Consider the following 20,104-nt stretch of genomic DNA (forward strand, 5'->3'; position numbering starts at 1 on the left):
TCATAAAATAATAGCTTTATGTCACCTTCCCTGTAGTACTTCAAGTACTATTAAAAATGAAGCATTCATAATTATCAGATGATTCAACACTTCTTTTTTTACCTACATAACTCTTCAAACAGTACCCAGAGACTCTGGAAGCAGAACCCAGTAATTCTTTCCACATGTATTCCAGGTGATTCTGATCATGCTGATATTTAAAAATCACCAGTCTATGACATATTCCTTTACCTGTTGCACATGTGTTTTCTTCTCTTTTTGTCCACACCCAAGCTCTACCCCATTGAGCAGAAAGCACAGAAAGTTTCCATATTCCCCTCAACCCTGCATAATTAGTCTTTTGAAGTTGCCACATTAATTGTTAAAATATCTTTTGGGTCTGGAACAAATGCATAATGACATCTGTATTATTACAAAATTAGAGATTTCTAGTATTTTTCCTCTATTTTTTTGCATTGTTATGATCATGGCATCCGGTCCCACCACTTCATGGGAAATAGATGGGGAAACAGTGGAAACAGTGTCAGACTTTATTTTTCTGGGCTCCAAAATCACTACAGATGGTGACTGCAGCCATGAAATTAAAAGACACTTACTCTTTGGAAGGAAACTTATGACCAACCTAGATAACATATTCAAAAGCAGAGACATTACTTTGCCAACAAAGGTTCATCTAGTCAAGGTTATGGTTTTTCCAGTGGTCATGTATGGATGTGAGAGTTGGACTGTGAAGAAGGCTGAGCACCGAAGAATTGATGCTTTTGAACTGTGGTGTTGGAGAAGACTCTTGAGAGTCCCTGGGACTGCAAGGAGATCCAACCAGTCCATCCTAAAGCAGATCAGTCCTGGGTGTTCTTTGGAAGGAATGATGCTAAAGCTGAAACTGCAGTACTTTGGCCACCTCGTGTGAAGAGTTGACTCATTGGAAAAGACTCTGATGCTGGGAGGGATTGGGGGCAGGAGGAGAAGGGGACGACAAAGGATGAGATGGCTGGATGGCACCACTGACTCCATGGACGTGAGTCTGAGTGAACTCCTCGAGCTGGTGATGGACAGGGAGGCCTGGCATGCTGTGATTCATGGGGTCACAAAGAGTCGGACACTACTGAGCGACTGATCTGATCTGATCTGATTGTTATCAAAACCTATGGGTGCAATTCAATTAATAGTTGTTACTGTTTCTGTTATCTAGAAGGAGAAATAGTTTGAACATATGTTTGTTAAACATTTTCACACAGTCTTCCTGTTTGTATTTATTTGAGTGTACAAACTATATTGTTCATTGAAAAGAAAGCTTTCTAAGGACATACTATCACCTACAACACCTATTATTTATATTGCTTAGGTAAAAAAGGCAGTACTATTGACCAAATTTAATGGGAACATATTTGTTGGATTGTACTTCTATTTTGTTCACTGTGACAATTTTTTATGTATAATAAGAATTAATCATGTGTCTATATAATCTGTGACAAGAACTGAGGAAAATGTTGTCTCAAAAATTATCTCCTGATCAAGTGCATCCTTGGCACCAAGTAGAGTCAATAAGTGATTCAGTTACCTCTAAACTGCAAATTAAAAGACACTTACTCCTTGGAAGGAAAGTTATGGCCAACCTAGATAGCATATTGAAAAGCAGAGACATTACTTTGCCAACAAAGGTCCGTCTAGTCAAAGCTATGGTTTTTCCAGTGGTCATGTATGGATGTGAGAGTTAGACTGTGAAGAAAGCTGAGCGCTGAAGAATTGATGCTTTTGAACTGTGGTGTTGGAGAAGACTCTTGAGAGTCCCTGGGACTGCAAGGAGATCCAACCAGTCCATCCTAAAGCAGATCAGTCCTGGGTGTTCTTTGGAAGGACTAATGCTAAAGCTGAAACTGCAGTACTTTGGCCACCTCATGTGAAGAGTTGACTCATTGGAAAAGACTCTGATGCTGGGAGGGATTGGGGGCAGGAAGAGAAGGGGACGACAGAGGATGAGATGGCTGGATGGCATCATTGACTCCATGGACGTGAGTTTGAATGAACTCCGGAAGTTGGTGATGGACAGGGAGGCCTGGCGTGCTGTGATTCATGGAGTCCCAAAGAGTCGGACATGACTGAGCGACTGAACTGAACTGAACTGAACTGAAACTGCAAATCTGAGTTGCATAACAAATGCATATGAAAATCACATAAGTAAATGTAGCTGAAGTTCAAGAAATGTATACTATATTTTAAAGGGTTTTCTCTCATTTGAATTAAGACTTAAAATGTTTCCTTCATGCACATGTAAGTTTGATTTTAAGCACCTTCAAATTTTATACACTCTGCAAATCAACTTATGAAATGGATATCCAGAATCCTATACTTCTATACCCTGAAAATGTGTCTGCCTCTGGGCTGATATAAGTAAAATGTTCAACTGAAACAGAAATTCCAAATTATTTCTAAATCCAAATCTCTTCTTGGACACACACACACACACACACATATATATAAACACACATATATATATATATGTGTATGTGTGTATATATAATTAAGTATATTCTGTCATTATGTATATTGTATTGTTATACTTATCCTGATATTACATATATATCCTGATATATACCAAGAGAGATGCTTGAATTTAGTTATAATAATATATATGTACAAAAACTTAAGATTTATAGCTTTTTAAATTTCTATTCCTATTTCTCCTAGTGCTGTATATTAGTTTACATCTCCATTCTTTTCATCATATGATACATAAGGTTATTTTAAACCTTTTGGTGGTTTTGATGAACCAGGTTCTGCCATGACTTTTCTGTTGAAACTATTCGTATTTGCCTTTCTTTGCACTTCTCTCCATCACAAGAGGCTAGAATTTGAGAAGTATACTTCCCAGACTCCCTTGTCAGCTGGTTTCCATTTAGGTTCTGCCAGAGGATTAAAGTATGAAGACAGCAGGGAGTTCGTTTTGGATTCTTGCAGTAGCTGCAAAGAAACTACTCTAGGGTACTGGGGACTCCAGGAACACTGGTGGTCCCTACAGTGACAGCCAGGTCTCTCCAGACCCAAGGCTGTAGAGGTGACTTCAGCAGTGTAAGTGACCATGATCCAGCAGCAGCAGCTAGTGTAAGCCTCTGCATGTTGACAGATGTGGACCTCTAGAAGTTCTGAGGTTTTATTTTCTTTAGTTAAAACTCGTGTCTCACATGTGCTCCTCCAACCCTTCCAACACCTTTAAAACCAACTTTTTTACGAGCTCTTTCTCTGCTTGAAATATCTAGAGTGGTTTCTCTTTTCCTGCCTGAAAAATGACTATGCATGGGAAAAGCTTGGCTTATTCACTGAGACAATTAGAAGACTGATGGGTGTACAGAAACCTCATGCTGTGTCCAATATGACTTGGCAGAGAGAATAGCCTTTTCAATGTTAGGGATGAGAAACTAATTTAGAGCAAGTCTCAGTAGTGGAAAGAGTCAGCTAAGATTTGCCAGAACTTATAGAAAAGAGCCTTTTACTGAAAAATAGCTAGCTACCTTACAAGGAGTGTGTACATGTGTGTTTCTTATATCTACTCTAAGAAGTCACTTCCTAACCAGTTATGCTTCCAGTATGTTAAATATGCATAAACATTTAAGCTGCAGAACTGAAGTCAGAATATTTTGGTTTAAGCTTGGGTTTCTTTTCTGATCAACTAGAGTCATGTCAGAATTTCCCATTTTGATCTGGCAAGTGAATACCATAATCCATACCTACTTTGCAGAGCCTTTTATAGGATCAAAAGGGATAATGTATATGAAGGTGCTTTTTAAGCAGTTAAATTCTACATCCATGTCAGGTGTTATGAGAGAAGATTAGTTAACAGCTAGAAAGGAAAGCACTGTGACTTCAGAAATTACAGCCAGAAAGTAATTCCTGAATCAAATAGTGACTCTGTTCACAGCATCTATGAACACTTTGACTATGTTTCTCTTTATGTGGAGCTATGAAGTCAGAAATAGCTCAAGAACAAAGTGAGAGGTCCATGAAACATAAAGAAAGGAAAAGCAGAAAGCAGACTCAAAAGGCATGAATTGGCAATTGCTACACATTCACATCGTCATTGTCCTTCCCAAACTCAATCATGCCAGCTTAGAGGCAACTGCTCTTTGCTTCTCTGCCCTGTGCATTGAGAATAGTGAATGATTATGGGTTTGTGCTACAAAAACCAGAAATATAAAAATATTTTTAGAAACCTTATTGTACACCAGAATCAACTGGGGAAGTTTCTAAACCACAGATTGAAGTGAACTACCTTTGATTTATATTCACAAGATCAGATGTCACCGAATATGTTTAACTTTCCAAATGGCCCAAGAGGTTCTGATGTATGGGTCTACAAAAAAGCAGCATTTCACAGAATAGCTTCTGGATCAATTTAATTGAAATTACCTTTTCACTTCTTGACATTCCCAGTTTTTGAGCCCAAACCCAGATGATTGAATACGTGTCTCTAAATAATGGAACCTCATGTTTGCAATGCAATAAGTAACCCAAATACTTTTATTCATACTTAATTTTGGCATCCAGAACTGGAGGGCAAGGTTGGTTCAAGGACAAGTTCTGAACGTGCTGTCTTACTTTCCTGATGTACTCTCATCCACTTTGCATCTAACTTCACTGCATTCTTAAAATAAGTTGCAATTCTGTTGTAAACTCAAATAAAGACAATGAAGGTTAAAATGCAAATACCTGGTAAAATTCACTGACAAGTAAATCATTAATTTGGTTTTTCTAAGTTTTACTGAGCTCAATCCTGCTCCTTTGTGGCTTCCTCTATAGCCATTTCTATGGTGGCCTAGTCGCTAAGTCAAGGCCAACTCTTGCAACCCAATGGACTGTTGCCTGCCAGGTTCCTCTGTCCATGGGATTCTCCAGGCACTTCTAAAGTTGGTGTTATTCTCCCATACTTCATGGGGCAGTTTTCAGTATTCATTTCACTTGACAGAACTTGTCACTTTTGGCTTTTGGGCTTGAACAGTTTCCTCACTGACTCACTTATCTGGTTAACCTACACATTCTTCTAAGTTCATCTTAAACATCACCATCTCTAGGAAATATATTCTGGTTTCTCAAGTCCAGGTTATTCCTTGCCCTCTCTGCAGCACCCAGAACTCTTCCTATTAATATTATATTTACCACACATTAGGCTGTCTACACTTATTTGCCTTTATCTCCCACTAGATCTGAGCTGTCATTTCTTTTCTCCATAAAGTACCAGATAGTAATTATTTTAGTTTTTATGAGTCATGAGGTCTCTGTCACAATTACTCAGCTCTAACATTGTATCGTGAAAGCAGCAATAGAAAATGCATTCCAATAAGATTTTATTTGCCAAAACTATCACTGGGGAGATTTGGCCATGGATGGTGGTTTGCTGACCCCTGCACTAAACTGTCAGCAAAACATGACCATTCTTGTTCACCAGCCCCTGGTCATACGGTCTGGCTGGATTTAATCTACATTCTGTAGAGTTTGGTCCATCTACCAATAAACAAATATTCAAAGATTTAAATAATATAGAAGCTTATTTGTCTTTGCTGCTGCTGCTAAGTCACTTCAGTCGTGTCTGACTCTGTGCGGACCCTGTAGACGGCAGCCCACTAGGCTCCTCTGTCCCTGGGATTCTCTAGGCAAGAATACTGGAGTGGTTGCCATTTCCTTCTCCAATGCATGAAAGTGAAAAGTGAAAGTGAAGTCGCTTAGTCGTGCCTGACTCTTAGCGACCCCATGGACTGCAGCCTACCAGGCTCCTCTGCCAATGGGATTTTCCAGGCAAGAGTACTGGAGTGGGTTGCCATTGCCTTCTCCTCAGAGGCAATTCAAAGTTGGTAGGACAGCTTCACTGTTCCCAGTGTTTTAAGACACAGGTTCCCATTGGCCATCCTCAACATGTGGCTTCCATTCTGGAAAGGACTTCATTTATGCATGAATGAAGAAGGGAGGAAGTTCATTTAAGGAGACCTCCTGCAAGTCTGATATATGTTCACTTACATGAAATCATCCAAAACTTAGCCACATTTAGCTACAGGAGAGGATGGAAAATTGTTTAGTGAGAAACACTATGATCCCCTTATGGCAGAAAGTGAAGAAGAACTGAAGAGCCTCTTGATGAAAAAGTCAACATTCAGAAAACTAAGATCATGGCATCCAGTCCCATCATTTCATGGCAAATAGATGAGGAAATAGTGGAAATAGTGGCTGACTTTATTTTGGGGGGGGGGCTCCAAAATCACTGCAGATGGTGACTGCAGCCATGAAATTAAAAGATGCTTACTCCTTGGAAGGAAAGTTATGACCAACCTAGACAGCATATTAAAAAGCAGAGACATTACTTTGCCAACAAAGGTCCACCTACTCAAGGCTATGATTTTTCCAGTGGTCATGTATGGATATGAGAGTTGGACTATAAAGAAGGCTGAGCACAGAAGAATTAATGCTTTTGAACTGTTGGAGAAGACTCCTGAGAGTCCCTTGGACTGCAAGGAGATCCAGCCTGTCCATCCTAAAGGAGATCAGTCCTGGGTGTTCATTGGAAGGACTGATGCTGAAGCTGAAACTCCAATACTTTGGCCACCTGATGCGAAGAGCTGACTCATTTGAAAAGACCTTGATGCTGGGAAAAATTGAGGGCAGGAGGAGAAGGGGACAACAGAGGATGAGATTGTTGGATGGCATCACTGGCTCAGTGGACATGAGTTTGGGTGGACTCTGGGAGTTGGTGATGGACAGGGAGGCCTGGCGTGCTGTGGCTCATGGGGTCGCACAGAGTAGGACATGACTGAGTGACTGCACTGAACTGAACTGGACAGTTGCTTAGTATTTTGTTCTGATGTTAAATCTGTATGTCAGAAAATATCATCTACCTGAAATGGTTGAAATCTGATGTGGGAAGAAGCAAATCCCCGCCATCTTGTTCCTTCCCACATGTGATTATATTAGTTCATAAATGTAGAAAAGTGTCTCAGTTTCAACTCTTTCATTTGTGAGTGACACCAGAAGTTCACAAGGAAGTGATCTTTCCAAATTTCATTTCATAATGAATGTGCTTTCATTTAGTCTTATCTCTCATGCTACACTTCAGAAAGACAAATCATGTTTGTGTTAGGCCAACCCCACCCAGAATTTCTAAAGCAACTGTTTTTGTGCATGCAAGGCAGCCTGAAACATTCATAATTACCAATGTTTACATCTGTTTCCAATCTCTAAGGCAGAGCACAGAATTACTCTTATCCTGGGCCTTCCACAGTGGTCCCATTTGTTTATTTATGCTTTGGTTCTTGAACTGTGTGCAAACATGCACAATGACAACAATGTTATGATACCTGACATCCATCAGATGGTGGGGTTAGTTCACAGGAAGAGGCTTTGGTCTTTAAGATGAACGGATATTTGATCTTCTCCAGTGGAGTCTTGGGCTGAAAACCTAAAAAATAGAAACCTGTTAATCTTAAATGATTTTCATTAGTGGGTCTTTTTTTTTTTCCTATAAAATTTTGTAGATTTTTTTCCCCATTCATACTGTATTTGGGGGGAAAAAAATGGAACTATATCTTTTCTCTCTTTTTCTCACTACCTATCTACCTATGCTTTTAGATTTAACTCAATCAATAATCATGAATCTGCTTTAACTTGATATTATCTCAATACTGAAATTTTACATAACTCTCTTACTTGAGAATAGAAACATTTAAACCTTCCATTTATTAGCTCACCATTTTACTATCATGACCTTGCCTAATATTAAGAAGCTATGACCTTAGAATGTTGATTTTTTTTGTTAGTTCATTGATGCTTTTTCGATATTAGTATGTCAGAAGGAAAATATCTACTCCATAGTACTTACCATTGAATTTATTTTTATTCCTTTTCCATTTTCTAACACGAGATTTATAAATAAAGCCCTGACCTTTATCTTGGGAAGATATTATATAAAGAGCCTTGGGACTCTAAATTCAGTGTAGAGAATAATCACACATAGAACTTGCTAAAATATAGATTCACTGTCTTTGTTTCTAGAGATTCTGATTCAGTAGATATGAGATATGTCTAAGAAATATGTGTTTTTAAATAGGTATAGTCTGTGGTTTCATGCTTTTAGAATACTGGATCAGGTATGTCTTAGGTATGTCTGCTTACCTTTATTTAGATCATTTTCTTCATGTGCAGCATGGTTTGGGCGTGTGTGTGTGTGTGTGTGTGTGTGTGTGTGCATGTGTGTGTTCATATGTGTGTGTGCACGTGTGTGTGTGTGTAAGAAGCTTTGTTTCCATTTTCATATGATTTCATTTATCACCTGGTATTATCTTCAACAGTTTGACAAAGCTTCTTAAAAGTATTAGTGTCACTCAATTTCTAAATTCAGTAACCTCTTCTGAGTCCTTATGCTCTCCTTGATTTTTGTGTCATCCACTTCCTTTAAAGATTTATCTTCTTTGGCTTCACAGGGTACAGTCCTCTCCCTAGTTCTCTCTATGTTCTCTCTATATTTCTCAGGTTCATACTCCTTTTTTAATTCTTCAATTATAGTTGATATTAATTTTACCTGAATCATATTTTCTTTCCAAATTCCTGACAGCAACGAACACCTCTTTGTAGTTTCAATCTAAGTGAGCCATATTCTATTTCTATATGTCAGATGTCACTCCTCAGAGTCTGTGTAGGTTAGCAAATTCAAGATGCCCACAACTGAATATATTCTTCTTATAAATTTAATGTATAATTTTTATAAATTCATCACATACATTACCATATTAGAGACTGAAAAGTTCTAAATAGAAAAAAAGCTTCACTTAGAGCTTACTCAATTACGTATGAATTGTATTGCTTATTTTTTCATACATAAAATGCATACTATCAGTAATAGTGTTCTAAGTTCCGTTTTTGAAATTTAACTTTAACAATTTTCTATGTTATGAAACTGTCATCTACTATTATCATCATCCCTATGTTACATATATGTCTTATTTCTCTTATCAAATTGAAACCTCATGAAGAAAAAGTCAATTTTTGCTTCTTCTACTCCTAACCCAGATCCTAACATGTTTAAATATTTGCCAATGTTTCAGCAGCAAATAGATGGCTCTTTTAAAAGAAAATGGATACTTACAATTTATATTTGGAATAAAAAAAGTAAACCACCTACTTCTCTTTGCAGCTTAAAACTGAGAAAAATCTTCAAGATTCTAATTTTTCATTACAATGGCTATAGGCATCTCAAGGCTCCTCTGTATGGACCCAGAATATTGGACCTGAAGAAATGTATGGCTATCTTCTGATTGCTGACTGGGTCAGTCAAGCACTATGAAAGAGTACGGAGGCACAAAGTGTGTCAAATAATCAGAAAATTAGAAACAAATACATCATCTTTATTATGGTTTATATTGCTCTGTTTTGGGAAAACTATATCTTCAACCAATTGGGAAGGAAGTAAATAAGCATGATTTAAAAACTCACCTAGTGGATATAGGGCAGTAGAATCATGACCTGAAGAGTTGACAGTCTCTCTTAACTTGCTCTCCTTGAACTGAAACGACATGAAATTCTCTCAGTCATATCCAACTCTTTACAAAGCCATGGACTATTCAGTCCATGGAATTATCCAGGCCAGAATACAGGAGTAGGTAGCCTTTCCCTTCTCTGGGGGATCTTCCCAACCCAAGCATCAAACCCAGGTCTCCTGCATTGCAGGCAGTTTCTTTACCAGCTGAGCCACCAGTCAGCAACCAGTACTAGTTATTCTGCTGACTTTCTGAGTGTTAAGTGCGTGAAGTCGTTAGGTTGTGTCCGACTCTTTGCAACCCCATGGACTGTATGAGCCTACCATGTTCCTCCATCCATGGGATTTTCCAGGCAAAAGTACCGGAGTGGGTTGCCATTTCCTTCTCCAGAGGATCTTCCCAACCCAGGGATCGAACCCGGGTCTCCCACATTGTAGGCAGACGCTTTACCGTCTGAGCCACTTGAGACCAAATGACTTAGACTTGAGGAAATGTTCCCTTGGCATAAATACAAGCAGAAACAATTCACATTAGAATAAGGGGTGTGTCCATGAGGAGATTCCTTTCTGAAGATTTAACTTCAGAGGTGCTTTTTTCTTCTTGGAATGAGACATAAAAGCATCTGGAATTAATAGTTTTCTTTAAACCACTATATTTTTGTTTATATTCAAATTTCACATATTTTCTACATCAGTTTCAACCTGAAGAGTAGCATCAACATTATGCCCCTCAACAATGTATTTGATTCACATTTCTGGAGTCTAATTTCTCATCTGCTAAGTACCTCCCAGAGCAAAGTCTATGGTCATAACAATGAACAACTGGAGTAGTCATAATAACAGACAGAAGTATTAGCCCTCCCAGGATATTTGGATTATGTGGTGAACGAACTTTTACTTTGAAAATGCAAATAGCCTTTAATGAATTTGGTCAGTCATTGGTACATCTTGACCTCTGACAGTTGTCATGTGATACACCTTGAGTTTTCATTAGCCAATATGGAAACTGCATTTCCTTGTATGGACATTTCTTCTCTGGGAGGCACTCTCAGTTTCTTACAAATTAACCTCTTCATTATAGGCAGAGTGTCTTCCATGGTTTTTCTCAACTTTGAAGCGCATTCCCAGACTTGGTGCCCTAGGGATATTCTGATGAACTGTGAAATTTGAGAGTCATACCATCACATCCTCCCTCTCTTGGAAGAATTTCAATATTTTTAGGTAATGAAATTTGAGATAAAGTTCTTAAGGCCATTAATATATTATTTTACTTATCTAAATACTACAGAAAAATTAATATGTTCATCTATTTGCTGACCATGCTGTATGTTCCAGGATTTTGTAAAATTATAATGAAAACTTGAAGGCTTATTTTCATCCCAGTATAGTGAATTTTACAAATCAGGGTTGACTAATGACAGTCCATGTTCCTTTGTGTATATCAGATTATTGAGAGGGTCAAGACCATTGTCTCAAAACCACTTGATTCCAACACTGAAAATTGTTAAGTCATTGGTTTATATTCATATATACTATGTGAGATATTAGTCATCACCTCATGAGAATTCTCATTAGTTTTGAATGTTTTCAAATGTAACCAGTATGGCTTCTTCCATAACACTAGGATATTAAAAAACGAGACTCAAGGAGAGAGTTTTAAAATCACAGAAAATATCCTTGTTCCCCACTTCCTCAGGGAACATAAAATACAAGCTATTTGTGCGAATGCTCTCCTGTCACTTGTCTAAGAAAAGTCTTGGGGACTCAGGGGTGCTGCCTGGACTGTAAAGTCGCCACTGCTTTTCGTCCTTTCCTTGGACTAAGGAAGAAAGTGATAGCCTACTGAGCTGTGCTCCGGATTTTGAGGCGGTACGTGCCTACTGGCCAAAGAAGCTATGTCTCAAGGCAGAATTAGAGTGAAGGAAGAAGAGTACATGAAGTTGGGAATATATACTGCAACTTAGAGAAGCAGAACACAAAAAAGAATACACAGATTGTCTATACCTATAATCGTAGAAAAAGAATTGAATCCTGGGGTCTTGCTACAGGCATCTCTGTAACAGAATTAGCAAAGCATAATCTAAAACTGCTAAAACTGATAGCATAAAAAACATATTACCTTGAGGAGTATCACCCTTCATTAGAGCTGCCACCTAGAGATCTGGAAAAAATCTCTCCTTGAAACCAGCGAATAGGTTGACCCCAATATCAAAATTGTCAGGACTTTATCTATGATGCTCCAAACAAAGAGTAAACATTAAAAATCAATGAATATTTACCCTCAGGAAAGCAAGCACTTGAAAACAGTAAGTGGCCTTCCTCAAGGACACAATCTCCATGGAGAAATGAAGGTTTTATATCCCCTTTGAGGCTGGTATGAACTCTTCAGTATGACTTCTAATTCCTGCTTATTAGGATTCCATCCATCAGGTAGAGCTGCTTGGAGATGTCTGAAATATACCCTCTAGTTTTACAAACCCTATATGTGAGTCTCATACATTTAAGTTTTAGAGGTATATCGGAACCCTCTGTCTCAAGCATACTTTCATCTTTGCATGAGATGTCTCAAGGCTGAATTTGAGGCATCCAGCTCCAGGCCAGAATCCTCTGTGTGATCTTTCATACCCGACCATAGGTAATTTTACAAGGCTTCACATGGCAGGCCTCAGGGTAAGAGGGCTTCCCAGGTGGCTCAGCGGTAAAGAAGCCAGCTGCCAGTGCAGGAGATGCAAGAAATGCTGTTTTGATCCTTGGGTTGGGAAGATCCCCTGGAAGAGGAAATGGCAACCCACTCCAGTAGTCTTGCTGTGATAATCTCAAGGACAGAGGAGACTGGCGGGCTATGGTCCAAGAGGTCACAAAGAGTCAGACATGACTGAACACGTATCCCAGACTGAGGGGAAGCTGCCCTCCTCATTCCTGACCTGATGCATGGCCAGCACCTTGCAGTTTTCTGGAGGGAGTTATAGCTGAAGACACATGTTTACATGAAAACCTACATCCCTAACCCTTGGCCTCCCTTTAGAGTCCTCTTTTCTCTACTGCTAAATCCTAGCGTTTGCCGGCTCACTCCAGTGGATCCATAAAATGGCAGGAGCCTTTTGTCCAGCACTATTAGCAGTGGGAGGATCCCTCCATCTGTGCTGATTCACCTGACCCTTGCCTGGTGCTGTTCTGTGGAAAACACTGGAGCATTAGTGAGCTGGTGTCTATTTTTGCCTCTTACTCACACTATCTCAGTAATAAAGTCTTGATTACTACCTTCAGTTTGGCTTGTTGTCCTGTCTGACCACCTAGAAACCTGTCAGTTTGACTTGGGAAAGAATGAAGCACACAGGTCTGTACCCAAACACTGCTGGGGATTAACAAGAGAGCTGGGGAGAATGTGTCAGGAGGGAATGTTTCTCCTTTTCATCCAGCTACAAGTAACATACCAAATCAAGTTTTCATCTTACTGAAGTTGGCCAATTTCCACAATATAATACTTTCAGAATGTGAGGTTTATACTTAAAAGAGAGAAGACATGAGTCTCATGTGTCTATACAAATACAAATTGTATATTCCTTTGATACATATTCTACTTCCTTGAGAATTATTAGGTCACTCTCACTGAATGCCTCTGATGAAAATAAACCAGTGCTTCATATTGTGGCTTACAGGGTACTAGCAGCTAGAGGGAAAGAATGCACACAATATCCTCCAGTTGTACAAACTACGGTAATGTTTTCCTTCATTGATGTGGCTGACACTTTTAAGCTCAGGCTGGCAGATGGGACCCAGAGGAAAGTATTGGGGAAAAGAGAGAGAAAAGAAGAGAGGGATGAAAGTGGATTCTTTCAGGTTTCTCTATATGAGCTATAAAAACATATGGCTGGCTACCTAGAGACTTCAACCCAGTTTTGCAGGTCATCTTGCTCATTATAGAAGACCCTTTAACAAATTGGGTTCTCTTAGACAGAAGCGTAGTATTGGGTAAGTTGTGCATGCCTCAACTCCAGGGCACTATGCTCATAGCCACTTCTTAACTTTAGTTCACACAACTCTGTGGTGCAATTCCAGGAAACTGGATTACTCCAGTTTTCTCAAAGATAACTTCTATTTATCACAGGTAGAAACACTCCTAATTGTTGTTGTTGTTTATCCACTAAGTTGTGTCTGACTCTTTTGCTATCCCACAGACTGTAACCTGCCAGAATCCTCTGTTCATGGGATTTCCCAGGCAAGAATACTGCAGTAGGTTGCCATTTCCTTCTCCAGAGGATCTCCCCCACCCAGGGATCAAACCTGCATCTCCTACATTGGCAGGAAGATTCTGTATCACTGAGCCAACAGGGAAGCCCAAACATTCCAATAGAATCAAATAATCCCAGAAGGTCAGGTACACAATGCTCAATATTCCATCCAAAGAACACTCACAACCTCTTGGCACGTCTTAAAGTCTTGCACAAAGACCTAATTTAGCATATTTGTCATAATAGTAGTGCTGTTAAGATTTTGCTAAAACTCATTAAAGCTTTATCTTGATAAATTAGAAGAAATCATATTTTATTTTGATTTTTAAATTGATTACTTATGAAACTGAAAGCACTTTTTTCCTAAGTGAAAAATAAAATAAGTGAATTTTATAAACAAAAGCTTAACCATTTATTTACCTTAGTTTGCAACTAACAGTTAAAAATTTCAATGTAAAAATTCTCAAACAGTAGGTGGACTGGTGACTCTATTTGAAATATATATTGATCTCTGAATATAAGAATCTTAACTGCACTGCCAAGTTGGAATAATATTAACTAATTTGAAAGAAGGCAAGGAAAAAATTCTTCCATAAATTTTAATCACTTTATGTTCCAAGGTAATATATCAAAAACTAACTATAACCACTTATCTTTTATTTTGCCCCAGTGATTTTTCCATATTTTTTTTACAGGTCAGTAACTAGAGCATGAAAGGTGATTCTTCAATCTCCTAACGGTTTTTTAAAAAATAAAAACCAAGTGATTTAAGTACTATAAAAATAATTGTGTTTTGAAATTTACATTTACTGCTTAGTGGTAAATAATGTGAAAAACAACTTACTTCTTTCTGTCTTACAACTGCCTTTTTTTTTAGCTTTTGGATATATATTGCCAATCTTGGATACATATTGCCAACTAAATGAAAGAAAACTCATAGATCTTTTTTGAAATTACTCTTATTTTATTTCTGACCATTTTAAACCTAACTACAACCTGTAGATTTGCAGAATTTCATGATTATTTACATTCATATTGTTTCTGTACCATCCAATGAATATGACAGAATACAGAAATAAACTTTCACCCTGTAATGTGTCACTTTAATACATACACAAAAAATCTAGGTATCACCTTATTCATATCTCTCCCATGTGAAGACTCTACAATTGCTTTTGCCCTACAAAGAGACAGACTTAATCCATCTTGTCCACTAAAAGTATAAGTCTTTCACCAGCCATGAAAGTGACAGAAAATATTTAACTTCTCAGCATCTTTGGAATGCACCTTAGGAGCTGCTTGGAGAAGGAAATCACAACCCACTTCAGTATTCTTGTCTGGAAAATCCCATGGACAGAGGAATGTGGCAGGCTATAGTCCATGGGGTCGCAAAGAGTCGAACACGACTGAGTAACTTCATTTTCACTTTAGGAGCTGCTTGATCTGGCACCTCAGTGCCAACTTTGTTTCTCGGCTCCACAACTACAGGGTTGTTTCGTTTCAAGTCACGGACTCTGGATACCAACCAAACTGGCAGATGAAAAATAACTCAGCCGGGGCCATTTCACCCACCAGTAATCTCTGTGTGTGAGATAATTCCTCCCTGAGGTTTCTTTCTCTCCTCCACTGTGTTTTTAAAGGCCTAAGGCAGGGCAGCAGGCTGGTGCCACTGTCTAAGGTTTCAATTAAGACATGTGCAGCTAGCAAAGAAGTGGCAAGCAGGCCTCCACAACAATGCCTCCTGTTTCGCTCTCCGTTCAAGTCCAGGGATGGCAAGATGCTTGAAAAATGTCGTTCATTAATCCCCACAACAGCCCCCGGAGGTTGAGAGGACAGAGAGAGTCAGCCACAGGATCAGGCTTGAATAGTCTCTCTGTTGGTTGTGTACATTTGGAGCTGACTGTGAAATCTATGTGGATGTACTGAACCCTCTGGTTAACCTCATGGTGCAAATGCGTTGATCAAAGGCACTCTGTCAGTATCTGATTAAGAGCCATGTAAGAGCACTGAAGACATTTCCTTCTGGTTAACAACTCTGATTACAGGGGCTCCTGGAGTGAGTTTTCCTGTAAGCATTCAAGTAGGTCCCCGGGCTCCAGCTGGAGCTCTAGGGTTTCCCAATGGCAGAGCTTCCTGTTGCTGAAGGCTTCAATTCATTCACAGCTTGTAAATCAGTAGCCTGTAAATCAACAGATTGAGCTACTACTGTTTAAAACACAGTTTCCTCAACAAGCTTCCTTCTGGTTTTGTTTTCATATATCAAGGGCATGAAAAAAAAAAAAAAAAAGAGGCCAATTTTTAACACCTGGACCGATGGGGACTCAGCGGGAGAGGTATGCTACACAAGTTCTGCAGTTTTGTTTTTGTTTCAGTAGAGCAAGGATTTAGTGGCTGAAGTCAAGGTAGCATTTACTTAGAGAAATGATAGAGGCCCATTGGAGGGAAACTGCAAATCACAATTGCTTCATGCATTTCATCCATTTTAAATGTCTGATAAGAAATATAAAGCTAAAGCCATGGATCAAACCCAGGTCTCCCACATTGCAGGCAGAATCTTTACAGTCTGAGCTACCAGGGAAGCCAGTAGGTTCATAGAGTACCATTTATAACATGCAGAACAGTGTCTAGAAGTGGTATCCTGTTGTAATCATGTAGGTGTTTTCAGTTTTGTTCTGTAATAAACACGAAGCGCCTTTTGTTTACATCTGAGTCTCTGCAGAATATCTGTAGGATATAATTCCCAAACACGAAATTCTCAAGTTAAAGGGAATATAACTATTTGATAATTACTTGTTCCACATAGAAATTTACATTTTCTATCTACATTTCTACATTTACATATAAGAAAATGTGTGATTTCATTAACACGTAGCTTTTGTTTCATTTACCTTAATTTAACTTGAAGTTGAGCATGTTTTTATTTTTTGAAAATTCATTCTTATTTTATTTTATGGTAACTTCTGTTTTCATAACCTATATACCATCTTGTTAACGAGTTGTGTTAATAACTTTTACCTAGTTATTTACAGAAGCACTTTAAACACTAAGTAAATAATTGAACTGTTATAGTTTTTGCAACTATGTTTCCGAAGTGCTCCTTTGTCTTATGATTCTGTTTATGCCATTTATATGGTTTATTAAATTAATTTAAATTCTCATGCTTTCTCAGTTTGATGTTATGTAAAGTAATTCTACCTCCATATCTTAATCGTATAAGACATTCTCCCATGTTTTCTTCAAGTGTATTTTGGTTTCTTTTTATACTAGTCCATGAGAAAAATTCTTTAAGGAGTCAGATACAAATCTAAATATTTCTCAGATAGCTTAATTGTTAAAATGTTATCAATTAATCTGTCTTTTCCACATTTATAAGTGGTGACACCTTCATTACATAATATATTCCCTTATACATGTTGATTTATCCATTCATGTGTCAGTATCTATGCTAGCATTTCAAATATATTTTAATAATTGTTTGAGCTAGCTTTGCCCAATTACATTTGTTTTTTAGATATCTTGTACCTCTGATTATATTTTTTGCCATATGACTTATGGAATCAAATTTGGTTAAAAATTAAGCCAGTTGTGAATTTGTTGGAATTATACTAAAATTTCAGATTAGGCATCAGCAAATTTCAACTGATAGACCAAATCTAACATTTCACTTGTCTTTATAAATAAAAGTTTTATTGGAACACAGCCATAATTATTCATGTAGGTACTACCTGTGGTTGCTTTTGTGCTGTAACAAAAGAGGTAAGAAGATGTGACAGAGAGTATATGAATGATAAAACCAAAAATATTTAATATTTGGACCTACACAGAAAAAGATTGTTGATCTTAGTTGTGGAATAATGTTTTAGTTTATTATATTTCCAAATTTCCAATGTAATCACCAATTCTCACTGTCTCAACACAATAAAATTGTATTCTTCATGCTTACTTTTAATTCATAGCAATTTAGTGAGCATGAAAGGGATTGGCACTTCTTCTAATGGCTACTCAGGGACACAGGCTAATAGAATCTTCATCTTGAAACTTTCTACCATAAGTTTTATATAAAAAAAAAAGTCACAATGGAAACATGTTAAATCATGCACTGGCATTTAAAGCTCTTTCCTAGAAGTGACACATGTAACTTCTCATGTTTACTGACCAAAGAAAATCACATGGCCATATTTAAATTCAAGGTAACATGAAAGTCAATTCTATATGTCCAGAAGAAAAAAGTGACACACAAGTTTTGGTGTACAGTTTTAATGTCTATCATAATAAATAAGAAGAATTGCCATTTCTTGAATATCCAAAAATTTTATATGAATGGAAAATTAAAATGTTATATCAGATCTTTTCATAATATATTTACTTCCTTCAAACAGATCTTGAACAATTTTTGACATATTGAGTGCTTAGTCCCATTATTTTTGTTTTTAATGTAAATGGGGTTTCTAATTACTTTTGTTTACATGTTAAAAGCTATTGACTTTAATGTATGACTTTTTATTCCTAGCCATATTATTAAAGACTAGAACCATTCTTAGTGAGTTTTTAAATGTTCCCCTTGGGTTTTCTGCTGCTGCTACTGCTGCTGCTAAGTCACTTCAGTCGTGTCCGACTCTGTGCGATCCCATAGATGGCAGCCCACTAGGCTCCTCTGTCCCTAGGATTCTCCAAGCAAGAATACCAGAGTGGGTTGCCATTTCCTTCTCCAATGCATGAAAGTGAAAAGTGAAAGTCAAGTCGCTCAGTCACGCCTGACTCTTAGCAACCCCATGGACTGGAGCCTACCAGGCTCCTCCGTCCATGGGATTTTTCCAGGCAAGAGTACTGGAGTGGGGTGCCATTGCCTTCGTTCACAATATTAATTCTGCCTTTGACTTAGTTTATATTCGACATGCTTTCAAAGGCCAAATTTTCCAAGTGTGCTTGACCTGAATTGCTATCCTACAGTTCATTGATTCTTTCATTTATTCATTCACTCATTTAATAGTCAATTAATATTTAACATAAAAATAGTGCTTTATTATGCAATATAGATTGAAAGATGAATAAAACAGAATAAGTACCAACTTTGGGGAACTCATTTTACACAGCCAGAAATATTCATAGATAATCATACAATTTGAAAATCCCATATGAGAGATTAAAGTAAGGTCATGTAGAAAAACCTAGTAAAGTATGTCAAAGCTGATGTGAGATTTAGGAATGACTGAATGAGTAAGTATAACAAATACCCCAAATTCTTGAAAACAAACATATTTACATCTTAAAAGATTTGTGTCATTTTTCAGCATGCATATTTACCTTTTTGTTTTGTTCAGTTGCTCAGTTGTGTCCAACTCTTTGCAACCCCATGGACTGCAGCACCCCAGGCTTCCCTGTCCTACACCATCTCCTTTTGAAAACTATTAATTCCAAAATATCAGGACAGTGTGACTTCTTTTAAAATTTCTTGCTGCAGCACCTAGTATTATTGCACCTTCAGTGAACTCTCAATAAATTGTGACTAAATTCATTATTAGCAGCTTGATTTGCACTTGATTGAGCTCAAGGTATTTCTAAGACAAAGGAGAGGCTTTTGAGAGCTAACAAACACAAAAAGTATTAAAGAAGAATCTTTGTGGGTTTGAATAGGTTTTCAAATGATCAGTATCATGGTTAGAGATAATAATCATGTTAAAAACCATGATAGTGATCATTTTATTGTGATCCACTTACCTAAGCCCCCTGTGTCATGAATTTATTTTTTAGATGCATGACTGAAGTTGACATGACAACATTCAAGGACATTTAGAAATATTTACTTTGCCAGGACCAGTTTTAAAATGTCTTCACTTGAGAGGAAGTGGCCTTGCCGGTTATAGGGGACTCACAATTCTCCTGCTGGTGTTTCAGAGGCCTGAGGGTGATTTGATGAAAATTCCTTTTCAGTTCTCTAGAGAATCTAGTTAAACTGAGAAGAAAACAATCATCATAAATCATACACCACATCTTGAAACTTAACATCTTTCATAGAACTCAGAGACTACTCTGATTATGACACTTGAATGACATACAATTATGAGGTATATGAGCCTCCAATTATCAAAGCAGGGTGGGCTCAGAAGAGAATAGGGATTTTATAAGTTGCAATATATTGCTAACGAATTGTGATTAAACACGGGTCAGGTTGGCAGAGAAACTATCTCATCTTGGTCGGTATTGATTTCTTTGAGATTCCCAGCAAGGTATAACAGAATTACAGAATTACACAAACTGATCAATTAATGGAAAACACATACTGCATCAGATCTCTGCTTGAACATTTTTTTCTCCATTATCTGTAAGTTTATTAAAGAGATCCATGTTATTATAGAAGACC

General features: G+C 37.8%; 1 long non-coding RNA gene across 1 annotated transcript; it reads right to left on the minus strand.

Moving 5' to 3' along the window:
- Nucleotides 1-7,272: 7,272 nt before the first annotated feature.
- On the minus strand, nt 7,273-19,731 carry LOC139178367 (uncharacterized). Its single transcript, XR_011562789.1, has 3 exons — nt 19,617-19,731; nt 9,469-9,538; nt 7,273-7,438 (listed from the first exon to the last, which is right to left on the minus strand). It is a non-coding gene; the product is annotated as an uncharacterized lncRNA (long non-coding RNA).
- Between the last annotated feature and the right edge of the window lie 373 nt (nt 19,732-20,104).

The sequence above is a fragment of the Bos indicus genome, chromosome 1 (genome assembly GCF_029378745.1).
Source record: "Bos indicus isolate NIAB-ARS_2022 breed Sahiwal x Tharparkar chromosome 1, NIAB-ARS_B.indTharparkar_mat_pri_1.0, whole genome shotgun sequence".
NCBI lineage: Eukaryota > Metazoa > Chordata > Mammalia > Artiodactyla > Bovidae > Bos > Bos indicus.